This window comes from Elephantulus edwardii, unplaced genomic scaffold, assembly GCF_000299155.1.
Source record: "Elephantulus edwardii isolate Elephantulus edwardi_28Jun2011 unplaced genomic scaffold, EleEdw1.0 scaffold00022, whole genome shotgun sequence".
Classification (NCBI taxonomy): domain Eukaryota; kingdom Metazoa; phylum Chordata; class Mammalia; order Macroscelidea; family Macroscelididae; genus Elephantulus; species Elephantulus edwardii.
In genome coordinates this window covers 5,473,653-5,488,966 of record NW_006399772.1, presented here as the reverse complement: position 1 = coordinate 5,488,966, position 15,314 = coordinate 5,473,653, and positions in this window count along the sequence as shown.

Here is a 15,314-nt window from a genome sequence, read left to right as displayed (position 1 = left end):
GTGCAGTTCCTTTTCCACCAATGCGCACTTGTGCCTGCAGTTTGGCAAGTTTCTCCTGATTCATGATCGTTTCTTTCATCTGAGGCTCCTGTCCTCGGCTTCCGCCGCGAGGTGGAGGAAGAGCAAAGAAAAACATTTATAAATTGTTGTTCATTAAAACTTTGGCTTTTAAAAAGACAGGCTGTTGTTGTTGATTGCCTTCGAGTTGAGCACAACTCATAGTGACCCTATGAACAAAAGACCTGAAAGCCCCTCTACAACTATCGACATTTATGAAAATTCATAGTTTCCGGAGGCATGTTGTTTAGGAAGTGGATGTCACTTCTGCTTTCAAACCTGTCATAGAATGTTATTGGTTGAGTCGCCTGTGATGCATAGCGACTCTATGTACAGTAGCTCTGAACCCTTTCCTTTCCTGTGCCAGTCTCATTAATTCTGACACACCAAAACCCATTGCCCCAGTCACTGTACTTGGGGTATTCCTCACCTGCACTGCATCCACCCTTCTGAGCATGATGTCCTTCTTCAAGGACCGATCTCTCCTGGCCACATGCCCAAAGTAAGTGAGGCAAAGATTCAAATTCCTAGCCTCCAAAGAGAGACTTGGTTTCATCCTGTCCAAGACAGACCGATTTGTTTTCTTGGCAGTCATGGTATGTTTAAGGCTCTTCTCCAGCATCACAACTCAAAGATACCAATTCTTCTTCTGTCATCCTTAGTCACTGTCCAACTCTCTGAAGCATAAAAAGTAATTGAGAAGACCATGGCCTGGATTAGGCACATCTTTCAATCTAGACTGACATCATTGCTCTTCAGTACTCTGGAGAGGTTTGTGACAGCAGATTTTTCTGAATGCAATTTGTCTTTTAATTTCCTAACTGCTGGTATTAAGAGTGTTGATTGTGGATCTGAGCAAGCTGTATTTGCTAACAACCTCAATCTCTTCTCCATCTATTATGGTGCTGCCAATTGGCCCTGTGGTGAGAATCTTTGTCTTCTTGATGTTAAGCTTCAATCCGAATTGAAGACTACAGTCCTTGACCTTTTGCAGCAAGTGCTTCAGGTCTTCTTCAGTTTCAACAAGCAAGATTGTGTCATCTGCATATCATAGGTTGTTAATGAGTCTTCCTCCAATCTTGATGTCACACTCCTCCTCGTAAAGACTATCCTAAGAACAAGAAAAGGCTTGGAAAGACTTAAGAGAAATATCTTTATAGTATATCTGTTAAGTTGTTGTTGTTATGTGCCGTCGAGTCACTTGCAACTCATAGTGACCCTATGTACAACAGCCCTAAAACCTGCTCTATCCTGTGCCAATCTCATTGTCACTGACACACCTACCCCCCATTACCCCAGTCTTTGAATCAATGCATCTCATCAAGGATCTTCCTCTCCTGCGCTGTCCCTCCACCTTCCCAAGCATGACTTCCCTCTCCAAGGACTTGTACCACCTTGCAACATGTCCAAAGTATGTCAGACAAAGCTTCAGAATCCTTGCCTCCAAGAGCAGCCTAGTTTAACCCTCTCCAGAATGAAACTGTTTGTTCTTTTATCAGTCCATGGAGTATTCAATACTCTTCTCCAATACTACAACTCAAAAGCATCAATTCTCCTTCTAGCATCCCTAGTCAATGTCCAGCTCTCTGATGCACAGCAAGTGATTGCAAAGTCTATGTCCTGGATCAGATGCACCTTAGTCTCCAGATTGACATCTTTGCTCTTCAGTACTTTGGAGAGGTCTCTGACAGCAGACTTTCTCAATGCAATTCGTCTCTTGATTTCCTGGCTGCTGGTGCCAAGAGTGTTGATTGTGGAGCCAAGCAAACTAAAGCTATTTACAGTCTCAATCTCTTCACCATCCATCATGATGCTACCATTTGGCCCAGTGGTGAGAATCTTTGTTTTCTTGATGTTGACCTTCAATCCATATTGAATGCTGCAGTCCTTGACCTTTTGCAGCAAGCACTTCAGGTCTTCCTCACTTTCAGCAAGCTGGGTTGTTTCATCTGCGTAATGCAGACTGTTGATGAGTCTTCCTCCAATCCTGATCCCATATTTCTCCTCCTAGAACTCAGCCTCTTAGATAATCTGTTCTGCATATAGATTGAAAAGGTATGGAGATAGGGCACATTCCCGGTGTACACCCTTCCCAATTTTGAACTATACAGTGCTCCCTTGCTCAGTTCTGACAACTGCCTCCTGGTCCAAGCATAGGTTTCCTATAAGCATGATCAAGTGTTCTGGGATTCCCATTCTTTTCAGAGTTAGCCACAGTTTGTTGTGGTCCACACAGTCAAATGCCTTTGCATAGTCAATGAAACACAGATAGACATTCCTCTGGTACTTCCTGCTTTCAGCCAAGATCCAGCTAACATTAGCTACGATATCCCTAGTTCCAGGACCCTTTCTAAACCCAGGCTGCTCTTCTGGCAGTTCTCTGTTGATGTGATATTCCAGTTTTAGGATAATCTTCAGCAGAATCTTGTTTGCATGTGATATTAATATTATTGTTTGGTAATTTCCACACTCTGTTGCATCACCTTTCTTTGGAATGGGAACAAATAAAGATCACTTCCAGTCAGTAGGCCAGGTGGCTGTCCTCCAGATTTCTTGGCACAGCTTGGTGATCACATCCAGGGAAGTGTTTGTTCATTGAATTATGTCAATCGGTATACCCTCAATTCCTGCGGCCCTGTTTTTTGCCAATTCTTTCAGAGCAGCTTGAATTTCTACCTTCATGACCACAGGCTCTTGCTCATACATTGTTTCATGAAATTCTTGTTTCTGCCAATTCCTTTTTGGTACAATGACTGTATACTCTTTTCATCTTCTTTTAATACTTCCTGGATCATTTAATATTGTGCTCAAAGCATGCTTAAGTATTGCAACTCGAGGCTTGAATTTGCTCTTTAGTTCCTTGAGCTTAAGAAATGTTGAGCTAGTTCAGCCCCTTTGATTTTCTGGCTCCAGTTTTTTGCACAACACTTGTAATAAACTAGGACAACAGCATAGGAGAATTGGGGTTAGTGTGTGAAGTGAAGAAATAGGTAAGGTACAAAGGGCACTTGAGGAGATGGGGAGATTAAAGTAACAGATTAATAATAATTAATTATATAAAACACAATGTATAGAAATAATTATAAAAAATAAAATGCCCATGAATTAAACAATGTATAGGAATAATTGCATAAAAGTGAGTGATAGCATAAGTAAGTAATAAGTTTTAAAAAAGCAAAACAAAACCAGAATGTATAGTTAACTCTTACCACTTAATAATAGGAAGATAACTTGATTTTTTCAATATAATAAATAAGTTGAGTAGGTATTTCACTTAAGAAGATATATGACAATCACCTGAAAAGATGCTCAATAATTGGTCATTATGGTACTACAAATTAAAATCACATGATACTATTACATACTCACATGAATAGCTACCATTAAGGGCTCTGGTAATATCAAAGACAGAGATGCTATGGAGCAGTGATTATTGGGGTATATCAGTGCTCTCAGCCAGCCTTAATACCTTACCTATATGATTCTGAGCTCTCTTTGACTTTCCTCAAACCCTACTTGGGAAGGCAGGCATGTTACCCCTTGATAATCTTGAACGTGCAAGCTTATCTGAAAGTTCTTTCCATTTCCATTCCTTGGACTTTTCCTTGTCAGGATGATTATGCCAATTTGTTTCTTCTCCAACTCTCATTGTTCCCTATCTCAGTGACAATTTGCTTTGCTTTTATTTTTTATATCTTCTTCCAGTGGAAATGTAGGGAAATTGTCTTGGTAAATATTTTTCTACTTGGTTGGTTAATGTAAGGGAGCTCTGGTGGCATAGTACTTAGGAAATGCGCTGTTAACCCAAAGACTCGGACAATTGGAATCCACCAGCTGCCTCGAGGGGGAAGTATGAACAGCAGCCTCCTCCCATTAAGATTTACAGCTTCAAACACTCATTGGAGGATTGCTACATGTGAGTCAGAACTGACTCTCATTACAGTGATTTTAGGGTTCCGGACAGAACTTTTTCCTTGAAATGGATGACATTGTGTAAAGGCTACACTTCAGGGAGCGGAAGACGACAGTAGAGATCTTCCTAGAGTCTGGGAGGCATGGGAACCGGAACTGATGCAGTAAAAAGAGGAGATTGTGCAACTTAGACATGCAAGGAGGAATTTTGCCTATTCTACTAATTGTCTAAGGCTGGCTCTGATTTGGAGTTGACACATACTCTCTTAAGATTTTTTTACTCTTTTTAGTACTTCCTTTCTCCTCTCCCCAGATCCTAATGTCCTGTCTTTCTTACCCTAACGTACTCACTGCCATCAAGTCAGTTGCAACTCATAGTAACCCTCCTCCTGGTTTCCACGATTGTGAATCTTAAAGGGGGTAGACTATCCATCTCTCTCCCTCGAAGCCTCTGATGGATCCAAAGCAGTGACCTTTATACTTTCTACACCACCAGAGATCTTTATTCTCTCATATTGTTAGTAGGTACCCTTGAGTCAACTTTGCTCCTAGCAACCCTATGAACCACAGAACAGAACCTGCCCTATCCTCTGCCATTCTCACCGGCGATGATATGCTCAGGTCTGTTGTTACAGTCGCTCTCCCAATCCATCTTAAGAGTCTTTCTCAGACCATCCACTTATCCCAGAATTAGGTCTTTTCCAACGACTGACCCCTCCTGATAACCTGACCAAAGTGAGACTAAGATTGAGTATCTTTACCTCTCAGGAGCACTCTCTGGGTGTACTTCCTCCCAGACAGACTTACGTGCTTTTTTGACAGTCTGTGGGGTATTCTTATTATTCTTTTCCAACACCACAATTCAAAGGCATCAGTTCTTCTGTCATCCATAGATATTGTCCAACTTTCAAATGCATAGCAAGTAGTTGAGAATACAATGGCTTGTATCAGAAGCACCTTAGCTTTTAAGCTGACATCATTCTTCTTCAGCATCTTAAAGAAGTCCTTGACAGATTTTTTTTTCCATAGCAACTCATCTTTTGATTTCTCGACTGTTGTTACTGTGGTTATTGATATAGGATCCAAGTAAAAGGAAATCATTGACAGTTTCAATCTCCCCCCCCCACCCCTGTCATGATACTACCTATTGGTCCAGTGTAGGTTTGAAACATTAGGTCTTCCAGGACTCACTTGGAATATCAAAAGAGTGTTCTGGTACAGCTGTTTGATGGAGAGGACCTAGATTGTCTTCTCAACAAGTTGAGTATGATTCATAACAATACAATGAACCTTGTCCTGTCCTATGCCATCTCATCATCTCCGACACAGTTAAGCTTAATTGGTGTTACCAACTTATAGATTCCTCAGATTATAGTTGAAGAAATAGGCCAGGAAATAGAAATGATGTGTCCACTATAATAGTATCTCTTCAAACCCATGTGTCCAATTCCACATCTTTCATCCTTTCCATTATATCACATCTACAACCATATGAAGTTCATCCCTAGATTGATCTGTTTGTTTCTTGTCAGAATAAAATTTATTGGAAATGGAAACAAAAACCAAAGCATCTGTAAGAGGGAGCTCACATTTCTTGAGGAGTATTTCTTTATTGAGGACATTTATTGAAACTCTGGGCTAGACTTAACATGTGTTGTTCCATTTAATCTTTACAACATCAATTAAAATAATCTGGAAGTTATGGAAACAGCCTTTAGATAGTGACTGTTTTGCCTAATGTCACATTGGAAGAGGAGGAATGACATTCAAGCCTAAATTTATAAACTTCTTTTCCCATATACTGTGTTGTCATCCAGGGAGCTCTGGTGACGTAGTGGTAAGGAGCTGCACCAGCAACCCAAAGGCATGCTGTTCAAATCCACCAGCAGTTACATGAGAGAAAGACGAGCAGTTCCATGTGTGATTTACTGCCTCTAAAAACCATGCTGACCCCTGGTAAACTAAATTAGAGCCATCATTCGTAGCCTTGCATGAAATGCCAGGAGTGGTGGAGGGAGAGAGAGGAAGCAGGGCTTCCGCGGATGGGGAACAGTAACTCTCCCATATTTCATGAAGTTCTTTGTTAAGGAAGCAGACCCATGTCAACCACAGTTCATACTGACCACTGTGTGGGTCAGAGTTAAGGGTAAATGAAAGAGAACGTTTGCAAGGCAGCTGCCTTATGATTGTTGTTGCTGCTGCTGCTAATTGCCATTGAGTCAGAAGCAAATCATAGCTGTCCCATCAGCAGGTTTTCAGAGGCAGTAAACTGCACAGGAGGAGATTGCCCATCTTTACCCTGCAGAGAAGCTAATGGATTTGAGCCATGTCCCTTTGGGTTGGCAGCACAGTTCCTTACCACTAAGTGACCAGAGCTCCCTAGATAGATTCATGGCAAGAAGCTGCGCTACAGTCCTGAAAACACGTGGTTTGAGGCCACCAGCTGCTCTGTGGGAGAAGGATGGGCAATCTCTTCACATGCAATTAACTGTCCCTGAAAACCCACTGGAGGGTCAGCTATGGGTTGACAGCTACAACAAATTTCATCTTTATATCATATTTTTAAGTGTACCAGAAAAGTGAATTTTTAAAATCATGCCTGATTTTAGCAAGATTGAGGACTGGTCAGCTGTGTGAGGAATCCAGGCAGCATTCAGACAGAGAATCTCTGCTGTATTGGCCTCTGGAACGCTGTCAGGCTCAGATCTACTTGGGCATTCCAGGCCTCCCACAGTATTTGAAACTCAGAGCTCCTGCTCACTTATACATTATTTGCAAACTATTAAGGCACTGATAGAACCTCTCAGGTAACCTTTGAATTCCTGAAGCCTGAATAGATTTGCAGAATGACTGTAAATCATCAGAGATAGAAGACCGGTGTTTCTTGTCCCACTGTGTGTATGGGAAGGCTTTCTTTTGGCCTGTAATTACAGCATCAAGTACTCTCGCCATTGTTTTTATGAAACTCAGTTTTACCACCCTGTGGACTGCCCAGTAACACCCCCCCCCCATAAGAATTAGTCTCTGTGTTTGTCAGCTCTTTTTACTGAAAGGATTCCATTCTTACATTGTCTTAAAATACATTACTCTAAAAAAAAAATCCCTCTGTGCATTTTATCCTGCTTCCTGCTTCTGAAGCCAAAAAGAGAGGGCTTGACCAAGGCCATGGGGAGAGTCTTGTATGGTTTAATGGCAGAGGATTAGAGGTGTGGAGCCAGGGACATGAGTTTGAAGAGATACTCCTATTAGTTGCTGTGTGATCTTGGACACTCCCTGACCTTCAGTTTCTTCTTCTACGATATGAGGCAAATTTTAGCTTTTATAGATCACAGCTTTTATAAGAATTGAGTCAAGTAATTTACAAATGTTTAGGAGCTGTAGCGGCACAGTGGTTAATTGCTCAACTGCTAGCTTGTAGGTCACGGGTTCTAGCTGCCTGTTGATCATCAGAGAAAAATGACCAGGCAGTCTACTCTAGGAAACCCGTTAGGGAAGCTTCTCTGTCCCATATTGTGTCACTATGAGTTGGATTTTCATTGACTGGCTTTCAGGAACAGATCACAAAGCTTTTCTTCCTAGTATGGAAACTCTGCTGAAACCTGTCCAGTGTCATAGGAATAAACAAGACTCCAGTGACAGACTGAAGTCTTCCCCATGGAAGGTGGGAATTCTATATTATAAAAAGTTTTGCAGAGTTACATTTCTTGAGCCTGTGTTTGGAGTGGGGTGGGGTGGGAGTGGGCACAGAGGAGGAAATAGGATGGTGACATTAATAATAAACCTAGAGCTCGTTCAGTATCCTCCTACCTCCCAGGGAGGGGAAAGGAGCTTATACATTAACAGAAGCTTGGGTGCTCATTCTGCACAGGAGAGCATAGTTTAAGATCTAATATCGCAATACATGCCAGGGTTTTCTCTGAAAGATGTATATTTGGAGCTTCCTTTTAGAGTTTTGTTTCTGTTTTGTTACAAGAGTTTTAAATTAATGGCCCAGACCACATTGTTATTTTAACACCTCAATTATTAGGCAACAATCTACATATATTTTATTATATGGATTTTCACTTTTTCTGTGTCTGAACAGATTTTTTTTTTCAGCCTTTTTCTGAGAGGCTGTTTTTTGTTTTGGTTTTTTTTTTTTCTTTTTTAGGAACAGAAAGCAGCTGTGGTTTAATTTTGATTTTTCAGTCTTTGTATGATGAAGCCATTTCCCCCTTAGGGGGGGAAAAATGACCTGAAGTCTTTAAAAATGTTTCAAGTCTAAAGTAAGTTAAATGTTTTCGCTTACTAAAATAAGTGCAATGATTGTCTCTGTTGCATTTGTTTGTTGTTTTTATGTGCCATTGAGTTGCCTGCCACTCATAGTAACCCTATGTACAATGAAGAGCTCTGAACTCTGCCCCTATCCGCCCTGTCCTGAGTCAGTCTCACTGCTCTTGCGTTTAGAACTGCCTAATTGGTAATCTCTGATGGTGTTGTCATTATCATCCAGTAGCACAGTCTGCTACATGTCAGATTGGCCTCCCAATATTCTGAGGCCTGGCATAGTGTGCACCAGAGTCCTCTCAGGAATCACCTTGACTGTGCTATGTCTAAAAAAGTATACATGTATTCACAGAGGTACATTAACAAGATTGAGAGATGCTTCTATAACTCTAAATATACCACAATTTTTGCAACCCTGTTTTGACATTTCCATGTTTTAAAATACTTTTGGCAACTGAAACAACAATGACAGCAAAAAAAAGAAAAAAGAAAAAAAAAATAGAAGTGTCCCAGACTGCTGTCTTCCTGCCAGAGGTACAGATCTGCATTACTGTGGATATGACAGTGCAGCTGACCTTTGGCAGTAAGCGGCTAGGGAAGACCATCACAGTCATGTTCTGGGGTGAGTTAGAAGAGCATCATTATGGAAACAACTAGCTTCACTGTGGAACTAAGAGAGCAACATTTTGCTTTATTTCCCAGTGCACCCTGTTATTCAAAAGTGAGCAAGCCTTGCACTTGACTGTTCCATAGAACTGGAACTGACACATAGCTGACCCTCTGCCGGGTTTTCAGAGGCAGTTAATTGGAAGGGAGGAGATTGTCCATCCTTCTCCCATGGAGTGACAAGTAATATAAAAAAAACCAGTGTGGTTAACACACACACACACACACACACACACACACACACACACCCCACCCAATATGATTTGCTGCTAAATCCTTCTTGAAGCAAGCATCCCCATATAACCTCCAAGAGCTCACGCAATATGTGTGCTACGCCAGTTCACTAGTGCCAAGTGATTCTCTGGAGTATCCAGGTTCGATTATGCACAGGCTTCTCGTAATTGTAAAAACACAAATAAATCTCTAATGGCTTAAATGAGAAGAAAGTCAGGATCATCTTTGTTGAGCATTAGAAAGGAGGAAGTAGTGGTATGTCTTACAGAACAAGGCGTGCCCTTGCAATGTCTATTGCTTAAGTATTCTTTGTGAAGCTTCCTATTTTGAGCTTTAGTTTCAGCTACTAGATGAAATGTGAATAAGAGAAGAGTTTGATGTTCTTCTTTGATAGAACTGCTGTTGTGCCACTGAAGTGCTCCAATGCACTGAGACCCTATGTACAATATAAAGAAATTACCTGACAGCACCAGAAATGTTATATAATGCTGCTTCCCCCCACCCCTTCACTGGTCTCTTAATTCTCTCTTGAAACTGAGTTCATGTCTTCTCCTTGCTTCGAAAGGAAATAAAGTTCTTGAAAGCCTCAACAATCAATCATATATGCCATGGTCAGACTGATTGTTCAGGCTCTCGTCCTCTTAACTTTCTGGCCAGGCTGCTTCTCTACTGTGCAGTTTCCGGAAGAATGCTGTGCACAGCAGCCCTGCTTCTGTGGGCCCAGGGTTCACAGCGCCTGTTTCAGTTGCACGAAGCCCCAGTGGCACGGTGTTTAGCATTCGGCTGCTGACCACAGTCATTGGTTTGAAGCCACCAGCCACTGTGTGCGAGAAAGGTTAACGGTATGTACACTCCTGTCAAGTTTAGCGTTGGAAACGTGTAGAGGCAGTTCTGTCCTGTCCCCTCAGTTGGAATTGACTAACTGGCAGTGGTTGTGGGTTTTGTTTCTTCCCAGTTACAACTTTGAAAGAAAAAAGGAAATTATTTGTGTGAGTTTTTTCTTCCATCTGTCTTGCTTGCTAGTCGGGGACGTGGATTTTTATCTATTTTTGCTCACCACTGTTTCTGCCTTCAGCCACTACCACAGTAGCTGGCTCCTAGCCTCCAAATTTTCCCAGCTTCCAAACCACTCTTTTCATTGTCACCAATATCTTTACAGACTCAGAACATTGCTCTTTATGGAAAAAAAACAAAAACCAAAACCAAAACATGGCTCCTAGTTACTCGCTAATAAAAGTCTAAGTTCCAGAACTTGAGCTACATCTGTAAGCCTCATCTAAGAACATCGTTGTGTATTTGTATTTGATTTATTTCACTCTGCCTTGAGTAACATATAACTTGTTATTTCATTGTCTTATTTCTTCATTTAAAACTCATTCACAATTGGGGAGGGTGTACTCCAGGGATGTGTTCTGTCTCCATACCTTTTTAATCTATATGCAGAACAGATTATCCCAGAGGCTGGGCTCTATGAGGAAAAGTGTGTCATTAGGATTAGAGGAAGACTCATCAACAATCTACATTATACAAATGACACAATCCTGTTTGCGGAAACTGAGGAGGACCTAAAGCACATGCTACAGGTCAAGGCCTTCAATATGGATTGGACCTCAACATCAAGAAAACAAAGATTCTCACCACTGGGCCTATTGGCAGCATCGTGATGGATGATGAAGAGATTGAGACTGTTAACAGCTTTAGTTTGCTTGGCTCTAAATCAACACTTGGCACCAGCAGTCAGGAAATTAAAAGACAAATTACATTGGGAAAGTTTACTCTCAGAGACCTCTCCAAAGTACTGAAGAGCAAAGATGTCAGTCTGGAGACTAAGGTGCATCTGATCTAGGGCATAGTCTTTACAATTACTTGCTGTGCATCAGAAAGCTGGACAATGACTAGGGATGATAGGAGCATAATTGAGCTGTAGTACTGGAGAAGGGTACTGACTATACCATGAACTGCTAGGAGGATAGGTTCATCCTAGAGAGAGTAAAACCAGGCTGCTCCTTGGAGGCAAGGAATCTGAAGCTTTGTTGGATATACTCTGGACTTGTTGCAAAGAGAGGCCAGTCATGCTTGGGAGGGTGGAGGGACAGCACAAGAAAGGAAGACCATTGATGAGATGGATTGATTCAGGACTGAATCAGTTCATCTCGTCAGTGGTCTTTCTCTCTTTATCTGTCCCTCCACCCTTCCAAGCACGATTTCCCTCTCCTGGTGCCCTCCTTGCAACATGCCCAAAGTATGTCAGACGAAGCCTCACAATCCCTTCCTCCAACAAGTAGCCTGCTTTTACCCTCTCCAGGAGGAACCTGTTTGTTCTCCTGGCAGTCCATGATATATTCAACACTGTTCTTCAGAACCACACCTCAAAGGCATCAATTCTCTTTCTATCATCCTTAGTCATTTTCCAGCTGTCTGACACATAGCAAGCAATTGCAAAGACTATGACCTGGGTCAGGCACACCTTAGTCTCCAGACTGACATCATAATGCAGATTGTATTAGTTAGCCCTTTAAAAAAGGAGTTAGAAATTTAATTAGTTGTATATACGGTTCTACTTTCATTTATATTTGGAATATTTCTTAATTAAAATTTCAATATAGCAGATATTGTGTAATATTCTGAAGAAACGTCTTTCCTGAATAGACCTTAATATTTCTCATCCTTGAAATAATTGAGCATATGTAAGTTAGTTTATTGACACCAAAACAATCTAGATACATAGCCAAATTATTTTCAGCTTTCTGAATACTTAAGCCACAGGTTGTGATTATTCTCTAAACAGAAAGTGTTCAGATACTTAAATCATGACTTTAGCTGCTGTCAGGTTGGCTCCAACATAACCACCGTGTAGGACAGGGTAGATCTGCCATATGGGGTTTCTGAGGTTGTGAATCTGTCTGACAGCCTCGCCTTTCTCCTACAGAGTGGACGGCAGGGCTTCAACTGCTGAACTTCTTGATTTTCAGCCCAATTCTTAGCCCACAGTGACACCAGTGTTCCTTTAATAACAAAAGGTTCTTTTAAAATATTCTTTTTTAGCCTTGGGGAAAAAGGTATATGTTAAAGGTAAGGGTATGGGGGGATGTCTATATAATATTAATGACTCTTAACACCACAGAAGGAAAGATAGCTAGACATCATTGCTCCCTGAAGAGCACGCTACGAACTATGACAGATTCTTGCAGCAGGAGGAGGAAAACAAGTACATGCGTAATCTGTGGGTGTGAAAGAAAATTGGAGATAATATTTTAGAAGCAGAGAGTCACTATACATTGTCACGTTTTATCTTTACATCATCTTTATGAGACAGAAAAAGTCATTCTTGTTATTCTCACTTTGGAGAAGAAGAACAAGACTCAGCGTATATATAGCATTGTAGGCCACATGACTGATAAATGCAGACTGAGAAACTGCCAGCCTTTGAAGCTTGCTTCTTTATTAAGGAAATCATCAGGGATTGACTAAACATTAAAACACAAAACCTGTGGAGGTCTGGTGGCCTAGAAGATATGGAGAAAGGATAAATGTCTAACAGAAGGCCAAATCCTTAAAAATAATTGCAGCTGGAGTTACTTTCTCTTCCAAGAGCACTGTTCTGTTGATGGTTTGCAGATTCGTATCTTTCAGAGCTCAGAAGAGCAGACAGTAAGATTAGCATTCTTTTATGTCATAGAGACAATTCACCAGCTCGCTCTCTCCCGGAAGGGAAACCATCCTGCTACCATCAAGCTGAGCCAATGGAGAGCTTGGAAACCAGCACAGAGATCCTTTTAGAAACTAGGATTACTTGGATAAATGAGCAAATCAATGACCAGCATGTAGACTAGCTTCTTAGATGACCTGCCCTCAGAAGAAACTTGTACTTGGCTTAAATCTCTGCTAATACTATCTTGAAATTCTTTCTAATTTTATCCTTGAACTTGTGTGTTTTGTAAGTGAACTCCCATGGACAAGTGAACATGTGCGTGAATAGCAGACATGGGCCAGGTAGAGTCATGGGCATGCCCAGTTCTGTGACCGAGAGATGTCATACAGGCATCCAGCAGTAGGCCTGTGACCTGGTGTGTGGGCCCTAAAGTAATTTAGGGCACCATAGGCTCCCACAGCTGGCTGCAGGGTATGATTTGGATCCAGACCAGTGTCAGAAACAGTAGCAGAAGCAGGCTGACAATAGCAGTAGTGGACCAGTCTCAGCAGCCATGGAATCAGAAGAGAGTAGGGACCCAAAGTGGCAGACTTGTCCCCAAAACTCTCCAATCTGAGCATGGGGACTGTAACTACTGCTGCTCAAATTGGAAGTTCTGTCAGTAAACTGTTATGGAGTAAAAACAAACACATGGGTATTACTATAAAGCAGATCAGGGATTTACTAGGATTTTTCAGAGTTTTATATCCCTGATTTTAAAGACTGCTGCTGCATTGTAAACCAAATATCCACCAGCTTAGAAACTGAAATGAAATCAAGAAAGGATTGCACTTGGCAGAAAAAGCTCTATGACGTTTGGAGTAATAATAATAATAATAAAAATATCTTTTGTTATTGACGAGACAGTGATAAAATACATAAACAAAGGTTCCAAATAATACACAAATGATAAAGGCACTTCTGGATTCTTGCACAACTTCTTCATGTTACAGGAAATGTCAGTGGAAACATTAAAATTAATTTTGAGTCAAGTTGCATTGAAATTCAGTCCTTCACACATGCACATATAAGAAGAATTAAATCTTTTTAGGAAGATTTTTTCCTTGAGAATCATTAGATCTAAATGTTATATTAATTTATCTGAAATTTATCTAAATGTTATCACAGCCTATAAACATTTAGCAATTCTAGTAATAGATGTATTCATAAAAAACCTTCTCCTTCAGATTAAAAATTGTAAAACATTATTTAAAATCTTACATTTACTGAGGAAAACTAGCAACATTCTCAACTAAATCAGTTTAAAGTTAATTTCTGAAAAATATACATTTTCATGACCTAGTAAATGAATTTGCAAAAGAACCAAAACTAACTTAAAATCAATCAAGATACCACATTAAAATTGTTATTTATTGTGTTTTATAAAAATGTAAACTCAGTAATTCTATTTTTCTTCTCACTTATAAGTGCATATTGGTAGTCATGCATCACTGTTACCACAGTTTATAAGTAGTAAAGTTTTTTTAAAGGGAAAAAAGCTTTATATTTAATCACTTTAGTGGAACTTTTTATTTACTCTTTAAACAACGGGTCACTCATTTTTATTTTGCACTGGACTGTGCAAACTGACCCTGTTTATTTAATTTGGAGAAGAAATCTTTTGAAAGCTATTGTTGTGAGTTTCCCATAGGAATCAGAAAAGAATTTGTTGTTCTCCTGTTGTATTAACTTTTTATTGTATTTAAAAAGTGACGTTTACATTCACTTATCACTTAATAAGTTGTAATTGAGTGCCTTATGCTCACTGGACAAATCTGAACTTCTGTCCTCAAAAAGCTTACTCTGACCTTCTAAGATTTCTTTTCCAATCAGTGCCCAAAAGAGCCTCTTTTTAAACTTTAAAGGATACCTTGAGTATAGCAAGGAAGAGCAACTTTATAGCAAGCAAGCTTCTAATAACATGATGATAGATAGCTTCACTAACTCTTCATTGAGAAAGTAACTTTCAGTTGCCTTTATTCTCCCCCCATGCCTGTCATACTTTCACTTGATAAGTGAACCAAGCTCTGAACCCAATGATACTGAGTCAAATCTGACTCAGCAGTTTTATAGAACAGAGTAAAACTGCCCCACCATTTCCAAGGCTGTAAATCTTGAGGGTACAGAGAGTTTCATCTTTTTCCTGGTAGTTATAAACTCCCGACCTTTCATTTAGCAGCCCATCAGTCAACTCACTGTGCCATCAACACACTCTTACTGGTGGCAAAACCCCAAAACCAAACCCAGTGCAATTGATTTTGACTCAAACCAACCCTCCATTGGTTTCTGAAGCTGTAATCTTTACAGAAGGAGACTTCCCCTGGTTCTTGCAAATAGTGAGTTCAAACTGCTGACCTTTCAGTAAGCAGTGCAACATGAAATACACATCAGTTTCTCCACAACCTCGCCAGCATTTGTTGCTTGCTGTTCTGTTAAATTTTGCTATTTTGACTGGGGTGAAATGATATCTCATAGTTGTTTTAATTTG